Here is a 9881-nt window from a genome sequence, read left to right as displayed (position 1 = left end):
CTAAATAAATAAATAAATAAATAAATAAATAAATAAACATTTATAAAAAAAATAAATAAATGGAAGGTTGGCAGAAAACTTTTCAGTAAAGGGGTAAGGTGGCCACCGCCTGAACCTGAGACACACATCATTTATAGCAAGAGGGGCAGACATCATGTGCCCCCCCCACCCCCGTCCTGGTGTGAGGCCCCACCCGTGAAGTATTCGCCAATTCTAGCTTCTAGCTTCTAGGAAGATGAGCAGTAAAAAAGCAAGCTGTACTCTGTCCTAAGACAACAGGAGGGAGGGATGCCTGGGTGGCTCAGTGGGTTAAGCGTCTGCCTTCGGCTCAGGTCATGATCCCAGGGTCCTGGGATCGAGCTCTGCATCGGGCTCCCTGCTCCGCGGGAAGCCTGCTTCTCCCTCTCCCACTCCCCCTGCTTGTGCTCCCTCTCTCGCTGTGTCTCTGTCAAATAAATAAATAAAATCTTTTTTAAAAAAGGTATTTTCTTAGACAAGGACATTTTAATATGTGTTAGGTGTTACATTATATCAAGCAATTTTCAATCATGTTGGGTATGAGGATATTATGGCAGTTATGTAAGAAATTATCCTCTGTTGAAATATACTTGGAAGTATTTAAGGTGAAATAACATCTTTAGTTTACTTTCACACGCTCTGGCAAAAAAGAAAGCAAAGTGTATGTGGGAAGAATGGACAGGTAGAATAAAGTTTGGCAAACTGTTATGGTTGTTGAAATGGATGATGGGGGGGCGCCTGGGTGGCTCAGTCGTTAAGCGTCTGCCTTCGGCTCAGGTCATGATCCCAGGGTCCTGGGATCGAGTCCCACATCGGGCTCCCTGCTCGGCGGGAAGCCTGCTTCTCCCTCTCCCACTCCCCCTGCTTGTGTTCCTGCTCTCGCTATCTCTCTCTCTGTCGAATAAATAAATAAAATCTTTAAAAAAAAAAAAAAAGAAAGAAATGGATGATGGGTTTGTGAAGGTTTATTATACCCTCTACTTTTCTGTATGTTTGGAAACCTTATTAATAGAGTTTAAAAATCACTGGCATTACAGCATGGACTCTGTATTATCATGAACACCTTTTTAAATAAACCCTTTTCGTTGTTGTCCCCCCATCTTTTTAAATAAACCTTTTTAAATAAATCTTTTTCGTTGTTGTCCCCCCAACCTTTCCTCTCGCCTCTTCCCATCCCCCTCTCCCAACCACCCCATGTGACTTACATTAACCAACGTCCATAAGAAAATCCTTCCATAAGAAAAATGTCTAATTTTTGGCCTTTTGTTTAATAAAAATAAGATTGTATTAAAAATACACATTTCTCTGTGTCTTGCAGTTCTTACAATGCAGTGTGAAAATCCCTCCAAATAAACAGATCTGTCTCTGATTTATTATTTGTAAGCCTGCATAATAATCTGGGGTAAGGAGGCACTACAAGTTATTTAACTTTTCACTCTTTCTGTCTGGATGGGCATGCATCTTGTTTCTAGTGTTGTTATTATGAACAATGCTGCTAACGGAAGATCTTCATCCTTAAACGCTTCCATGCTAGTGTTCTTATTTCTGTGATACAGATCCCAGGAGTGAGGTTGCTACATTTTAATTCTTCTTTTTTTTTTTTTTAAAGATTTTATTTATTTGATGGAGAGAGAGAGACAGTGAGAGAGGGAACACAAGCAGGGGAAGTGGGAGAGGGAGAAGCAGGCTTCCCGCTGAGCAGGGAGCCCGATGCAGGGCTCGATCCCAGGACCCCAGGATCATGACCTGAGCCAAAGGCAGAAGCTTAACCCACTGAGCCACCCAGGTGCCCCTAATTCTTTTTTTTAAATAAATATTTTATTTATTTACTTGAGAGAGAGCATGAGCGGGTAGGAGGGGCAGAGGGAGAGGGAGGAGCAGACTCTGTGCTGAGCAGAGAGCGGGACAGACGCGGGGCTTGATCCTAGGATCCTGGCATCATGACCTGAGCCAAGGGCAGATGCTTAACCAACTGAACCACCCAGGTGCCTTTATGTGGTTTGAATTCTAATAAATATTGCCAAATCATATCGATCCCCAGTTCCACCAGATGCCACCAAAAATGGGCATAGTCTCCCTTGCACTTCTCACCCTGAACATCCCTCCCCAAGGGGTTCTTACTTAAGCACTTTTGGCTGATGTGATGGGTGAGCGGCCAGCTCAAACTAGCCTAAGTCTGCTCAAACAGTGAAAATTGGTCCAAACCTGCCTAAACCTGCCTCTGCCTGCCGAGTCTATAGCCAGTTGGGTCCAAGCAGATAAAACCAGGTCAAACTGGTTTCCAAAGCAAATCAGAATGGACTAAGTCAGTCCAAGCTTGCAAATGCTTTCAGGATTTCAGCTTTCTTCCAAGTCCCCTCCTGGTTTCCTAAGAGCCGCTGCTTGAACAGTGGGCGTGTGTGACCAATGGCTGGACACCAAGCCGCTGATCTCCTGAGGGCTCCGTTCCACACGCTCTGTGGCAGCAACAATCTGCCAAAAGATTCTGCATTTCTTTCGTTTATACTTAGTTCTCTGGTTACAAGAAAGCCACCTTCACACTAACTGACTGAAAGGGGATTTCTTGGAAAAGGAGAGCCCAGGAGAGACAGAACCAGGAGTGGAACGCTGTAGGGAGCCGAGGTGGCCCCCTTTCTCCTTCATACCTTCATTCGGGCTTTACTTTGAAGTGGAAACCAAGGCTCCAGGGAAAATGGCTTGTTCGGGGCCAACAGACCATTAGGAGGGTGAGGGGGTCCTCAGTGTGGGGGCCTTCGGCGTCAGAGGCTAATGGTGGCTGGTGGGTCCTGGCTGTGGCAAGTGCCCTGACCCACCAGGAAGCCCCCAGGTCCTCACCTGCTCACCTGCAGGCCCACAATGACCTTACTTTCCTCCTGAGTCCCTTGGAGCCCTGAGAGGTTTTGTGGGCTCTAAAGCTGTACTGATTAGGGGGCCCTCTTTATGATTTGAGGGAGGAAATACTAATGGTAGGAAAGTGCCAGGTAAACTCAGATAAGTTGTTCACGCTGAGTCCCCAGACTCTGCTCCTTCTGTTTCTCATCTCTGTTCCTGACCACTCAGTCTTTCTCTGAGCAGATGCTTGTTCTCATTCCTCTCTGTCCTCACCCCAGCTGTTCCTACAACCTGAACCATCCTTTCTGCCTGCCTTCCCTCCCCCATTCTGCTCTGTTTTCAAGTTCCATTGCTTTCCCTCCAAGAAGCCCTCTGATTCTCCCAGTGGCCGTGGCTCCACCTGACTTGCCCCTAAAGAATATTCCGCGCTCCACACTACGCACTGCAGCCAGCTGGACCTGGCCTTATCTTTCTAATGATCTCGACAATCCTCGAGGACTGGGTCCACACCCGCCTCAACGTCCCCCAGTGGCCAGCACCCACCCTGGCCTAGAAGAGGTGGGCTGGCCTGAAGGGACACCCTACCACACTCTATGAAAAGGTTCAGGATGTGGGGTGGGGTCTCAGAGACACCTAGACCCCAGGATGAGAGCTAGCAAGAAGAGGGTGGCCTAAGAAAAAGCTGATCCTAAGTGAGACATTCATCTTAATCCTATCACCCCTATGGGGGAAAGTTAGTTTTATCTTTATTTTACAAAAGGGAAATGAGGACTCAAGTAAGTTAGTTAGACTATCCCAGGTTGAGAGCTAGTAAGCAGTGGTGTATCTCCAAAGCCTCTAGAAAACTCAAGTTTGCCACAAAAGTGATCGATGACAAAGGGATGACTAATGTCATTATTAAAAGGAAAACTGTAAAAATGGATTCAAATAGTGGGACAGAGATAAAGAGCAGCAGGGCCAATGTTTTTAGCCCATGAAAATTTTTTAAATGAAAGAAAGTTTTAGACAAAACTTCTGAAGCAGGTTTTGGTCCATATCTTCCCTTTCATTACTAGGCTCTGCGTATCTGGTACATGGAGACTATTTGCGACGCCAGGCGCCCTTGCTCCCCACCTTCTCAGGGGTTCCCCACAAGTCTCTCTCCTGTGCTCAACAGTTCAGCTCCTCCCCACACTTGCATTCAGCAAAGCAAAAGCCCTGCGGTTACCAGTGCTTGAGGATGCCTTTGAGGGGTCACCCCTCCCCCAAGTGACTGAGCCATGGAATGTGAGCTTCTCGAAAGAGGAGACTCTGATGTGTTCACTGCTGCATCCTCAGTGCCCACACCATTCTGGGCCCACAGTACATGCTTTATAAATATTTGTCGGATCAATGAACTGGACCGAGGTGCCCTGTGCCTCCCCCACTGGGAAGGAGGGGGTGTGCTGGCCCCCAGAGGCGGGGGCCCCCTGCTGAGGAGTGTGCATCTGGACACACACCTGTACATGCATACAGGCCAGAGCACCTGCAGCAAACCGTCAGGCAAGGCAGATGTTCACCAGCATGTAGCTGTTTTCCAACCCTTCTCTGCTGGTTGTGAAATAGCTATCCCCCTCCCCGAGTCCCCCAAGAGACTCGGTCGATCCCACAATCCGGCAACCAGAGGGGGTTCGCTGCACCAGTCTCCTTACTACCCATCCAGGTGCCCTTGACAGCTGCCGTCTGGCCCCAGCCGGGTTTGCTGCACTTTCAGGGGAAGTACCTGTTAGCAGTTTTAATACCCAGCCTACTCAGTGAGATCCCACTTTGCGCCCGTTAGGTGGGCTACTAGCCAAGCAACAGAAAGTAACAAATGTTGGCGAGGACAAACTGGAATTCCGTGTGTGCTGTCGGGAACGTGAAACGATGCAGCCAGTGTAGAAAGCATTATGGCAGTTCCTAAAATAAATAAATAAATAAATAAATAAATAAATAAATAAATAAACAAACAAACAAACATGATCCAGCAATTCCTGGATATATATTCCCCCCCCAAAAAATGGAAAGCGGGGACCTGCACAGATATTTGTACCCCCATGTTTTTAGCAGTAATGTTCACAACAGCTCAAAGTATAAATGATCCAAATGTTTATCATCACTTTATCCCAGCAAGATAAACAAAATATGGCATATCCATACGGTGGGATAGTATTCAGCCATGAAAAGGAACAAAGCACCAACACATACTACACTATGATGAACCTTGAAGACACTGTGTTCAGTAAAATCAACCAGACACAAAAATACAAATATTGTATGATTCCACTTATATGAAATGCCTACAGTAGCCAAATTCAGAAGAGACAGAAAATAGAAAGGTGGTTATTGGGGGTGGGCAGGGAGCAGGGTGGAAGGGGCTGGAGAATGGGGAGTTTTTGACGAATGGGTACAGAGTTTCAATTTGGGATGACAGAAAAGTTGCTGAGATGGACAGTGGTGATAGTTACAGGACAATGTGAAGGTACTTAATACCACTGAAAAGGGGTTAAAATAGTCAGTTCCGTGTTATACGTATTTTACCACAACCTTTTTTTTTAAAAAAAAAGAACAGAACCCTGGTCCATTTGGGGCTGTCAGGCTTATTGAGACTGGAGACTTGCTGCCTCTCACCCACTGCCTCGGTCTGACTCCTGGGCTCTTATTCCCCGCCACCCGCTTCAAGTACTGGCAGCCCAAAGGGGCAGAAGGAGCCCCATTCCCCACTGATCAAGCCCAGAATGCCATCAAGGATCTGAACTTGGGGCCACCTGGGTGTCTCAGTCGGTTAAGCACCCAACTCTTGATTTCGGTTCAGGTCATGATCTCACAGTGCTGAGATCGGACCCCACGTCCAGCTCCTCGCTCAGCGTGGAGTCTCCTGGAGATTCTCTCTCCCTCTCCTTCTGCCTGTCCTCCGGCTTACACGTGTGTGTGCATGCATGCTCTCTCTCTCTCTCAAAATAAATAAATAAAATCTTAAAAAAAAAAAAAGGAATCTGAGCTTGGTGGACCCCTCCCCCATGATGCAAAATCTATTGGGATCCCAGATCCAGCAAATGAAATTCCAAATGTTTTAGAATCGACCTTGATACCAGACCGTACTTTGTTTTTGATTCCAGTGAACCAGAAATCGTGAGGTATTAGGAGTCCTTTAGACCCTGTTAATTACAATGGGAACTGTGACCCACATTTTCTTGTTCCTTGTCTGAAAGAGGCGGTCTTTACTCACACAACAGCTCCCCAGAGCTGGTATAGCCCACTTGACAATAGAAGCCCACAGCCAAACCCTTGTTGGAGCAACCAGGAGACTGGGGAGTTTGGGGACAGGGTCACCCACCTTTCACTGTTTCACCTCATGGGTGAAGTTCAGGGCCTTCGGTGACAGGGCAGAGTGCTCTTCCCTGAACTGGGACCCCGATGTGCAAGTTTCTTGAAAGGTGCCGCGGAAATTGACAGAGCACTTAGCAAGCCGATGACTTAACCGAAGGGAGTGGATGAAGGTCCTCTACACACCACATAATTATCCAGCAAGAAGATATTATCAACAGCGGGCCTTTAAGACTACGTAATACCCTTTGTCATCATGAATCTTCCCAGAAGGGGTTCAGCAGCCCTTGCGTGGGGTAGGTCACAGGAGTCGCTCACAATCTTTTAATTCCATCTGCTTCCCTCCCAGAGGGAAAACTGTCACTTGACAGTGACAGTGACAGGGGAATCTCCGGTCACATGTAAGGGCTTCCCTGGGACAGTTACTTGTGTTCTCAGTTTCCTTATCTTTAGAATAAGGGTAAAGGAAAGTGACCCGGCAGTTAGGTAGGTGGTTATAATCAAAGACACTCAGAATCACAGGAGCTTCCCCCCAGACTTCCAGAGTCAGCAAGGACAGTGGAGGGTCCCTGGGACATCAGCTTTTCTCCCAGGACAGGAACTCCCTCTTCAAGGTCCTTTCCACGTGTCCATCTAGCTGCCTCTGCTTGCACACTCCCAAAGACAGAGAGCTCACTCCCTTTTAGTTCTTTAGTGATAGCTTTGACCAATAGCAGTTTAGTTCAAATGCCCACTTCTTGCTTCCAGCTCTGTTCTTTGAAGCCACACAATACAACTCAGTCTAACCCCCGCCTGTCCATGCAAGCTTCTGACAACATGGAGGTCAAGATTGAGTCCGCCTGAGCCTTCTGTTCTCTAACTTTATTGAGATATCATTTCTGTACAATAAAATACACCATACTATTTGGCATTTTGTTGTCCACGCTTTTTCTTTGTTCTTTTTTGTTTATATATAATGTAATAAATGAAACCTGAAATGACTTGATACATGCAAAGTGCTTAGCACAAAGTAAGTGCTCTAGTCTTTTCTATTATATAACAATTATTCTAACAATTACAGTTGACCCTTAAACAACACAGTTAGGGGTAATGACCCCCCACACAGTTAAAAATCCATGTATAACTCTTGATTCCTCCAAAACTTTACTAGTAGCCTCTTGTTGACCAGAAGCTTTACCAATAACAGAAAAAAATCAGTTAACACCTATTTGTATGTTATGTGTATTACATACTGTATTCTTACAATGAAGTAAGCTAGAGAAAAGACAATGTTATTATCAAATCGTAAGGAAAATACATTTACAGTCCTGTAATGTATTTATTGAAAAAAATCCACATGTAAGTGGATCCACACAGTTCAAAACTGTGTTGTTCAAGGGTCAACTATATTGTTATTTACAGATGCTTCTATATATATCAGTCTCCCTTTTTTTAAGATTTTATTTATTTGAGAGAGAGAGAGAGCACGAGCAGGGGGGAGGGGTAGAGGGAGAGGGAGAAGCAGGCTCCACGCTGAGCAAGGAGCCGATGCGGGGTTCGATCCCAGGACCCTGGGATCATGACCTGAGCCAAAGGCAGATACTTAACCAACTGAGCCACCCAGGTGCCCCAATATAATATATCAGTCTCTTGAGTGAGGTAGGAGGACAGAGGAAAATAAACCAAGTGAATGTTTTCTCTCAAGCATCCTGAAATCCAGTGCTAGAGACAGAGATGCACAACAGGGAGTGAGGGGAAGGTGTTAGGATTGGGAAAAGAAGAAGCCTCAAGGGGCCAAATGACTTGCCATGGTTTGCAAATGGTAAGTGATTAAGGATTTGAACCCAGGACTGTCACATTCCTAAGCCTGAGTTCTTGAGAATGAGTCCTGACCTTATTGCATCATAATGAAGTTATGAGATAATGCATGTAAGGCATTTAGGACACAGTAAGAGTCCAATAAATTATAGATGAGTATGGCTGTCTCAGTGGTGACAAGAGTGGGGTGGTAGCAATGGCAACCATTGTGAGGATGATGGCTATGACATTGGGGGCGGGGGGCTGATGTTGACGGGCATGACGGTGGCAGTGATGGTGATGGCGCTTAGGGTGACCAGCCATCCCCCAGTTTGCCCAGGACCGTCCTGGCGTTAATACTGAAAATCCTGCATGCCAGGAGATCCCTCAGTGCTGGGCAAGCCAGGACAGCTGGTCACCTTAGTGGTGCTGATGGTGATGACGGAAATGTCCAGGAGGGCTTTTAGAAACCATCGAATCCAGGGGATCTGAACCTTTCCTGATTACAGACCATTTTGAGAATCCAACGGAAGTTCTTTTTTTTTTTTTTCCCTTCTCTCATCAAAAAAATTTTGCAGGTTGAGAACACCCGATCTTCTCCAATCACCCCATTTCTCAGATAAGGAAACCGAGACTTTTGACTCAGATTTGCCACAGCATGGAAAGGTCCTCTGCTAATGCTGATGTGTGCAAGGAAGCATCTGCACCTGCTCTCTGACAGCCCAGAGCTGCCCCTGGTTTTATACTCTAAAAAGAAGAAAGGACCTTCTTATTCTCTTATGACCTGCCTGCAAGTGCCACGTGGTAAGAGAAGATGATCTTGCAAGTCCCTGAGACAGCAGAGAATAAAACCCAAAGGGACTGAACCTGAGCATGACGACAGTTTTCGGGATGCTAACCCACTCTGCCATATGATATGGCCCGCAGGGCTACGTGGAAGTTCAGGTGGATGAAGCCAAATTTTTGAATTTACACAAGCCCAGAGATTACAGAGAAGGCTGGCTGAATAGAATGACTAGCTGTACTGGTTTGCCCAGGTCTGGAGGGGATTCTGGGGCATGAGACTTTCAGAGCTAAAACCAGGGAAGTATTTATGACTGATTCTGCCAGGTCCATGAAAGATCCACAGAAGCGGGATGCAGTGGACCCTCCTTTGTGGCCTCCCCAGCACCTGCCCCCTAGCATAGAGATTTTCCAGTCATTTGGATGTGGATAACATTGATCTTACCTCTGTGGGAGGAGGAAATACACAACTTACATCCTTGATCTGGGGGCCACAGACAGAATTCCAGGGGTCTGTGAACTCAGACAGGAAAGCAACTGCATCTTTCTTTGCACCAGCCTCCCAGTAAAAGTATCATTTTCTCGACAAAGCATTTAGGTAGCAAACGACAGTCACAAGAACTGCACCCGTGTCTTGGTCACTGATGACGATCGGTTATTTTTTTTTTTTTAAGATTTTATTTATTTATTTATTTGACACAGAGAGAGAGAGAGAGGAATCACAAGTAGGCAGAGTGGCAGGGGGTGGCAGAGGGAGAAGCAGGCTCCCCGCTGAGCAAGGAGCCCGATGTGGGACTCGATCCCAGGACCTTGGGATCATGACCTGAGCCGAAGGCAGACGCTTAACGACTGAGCCACCCAGGTGCCCCGACGATCGGTTATTCATATCGCATTACAGTTGTTGCAGACATGTCAAAATATCGTCTATGTTCGTCATTACTTCTAAATCAAGGTAATTATTAAACTTGCTGCTGAACACATTTGCTCAAGATCGTCTCAGCTGACCTCCCGCAGCACTGCTGGTCAATGTCAAGCAACTCTGTCACCAAACAGCGATGTCCCATGTGCTCACAGTGGTGACCCAGAGAGAACTGCTTTCCACGACCCGCTACCTACATAATTTGTTGATAACTAAGCGAAGGGAGGTG

Source organism: Leptonychotes weddellii, chromosome 4 (genome assembly GCF_054177405.1).
Source record: "Leptonychotes weddellii isolate Sample4059 chromosome 4, ASM5417740v2, whole genome shotgun sequence".
Lineage (NCBI taxonomy): Eukaryota > Metazoa > Chordata > Mammalia > Carnivora > Phocidae > Leptonychotes > Leptonychotes weddellii.
The sequence above is the reverse complement of the archived record's forward strand: the minus strand, read 5'-3'. Positions refer to the sequence as shown.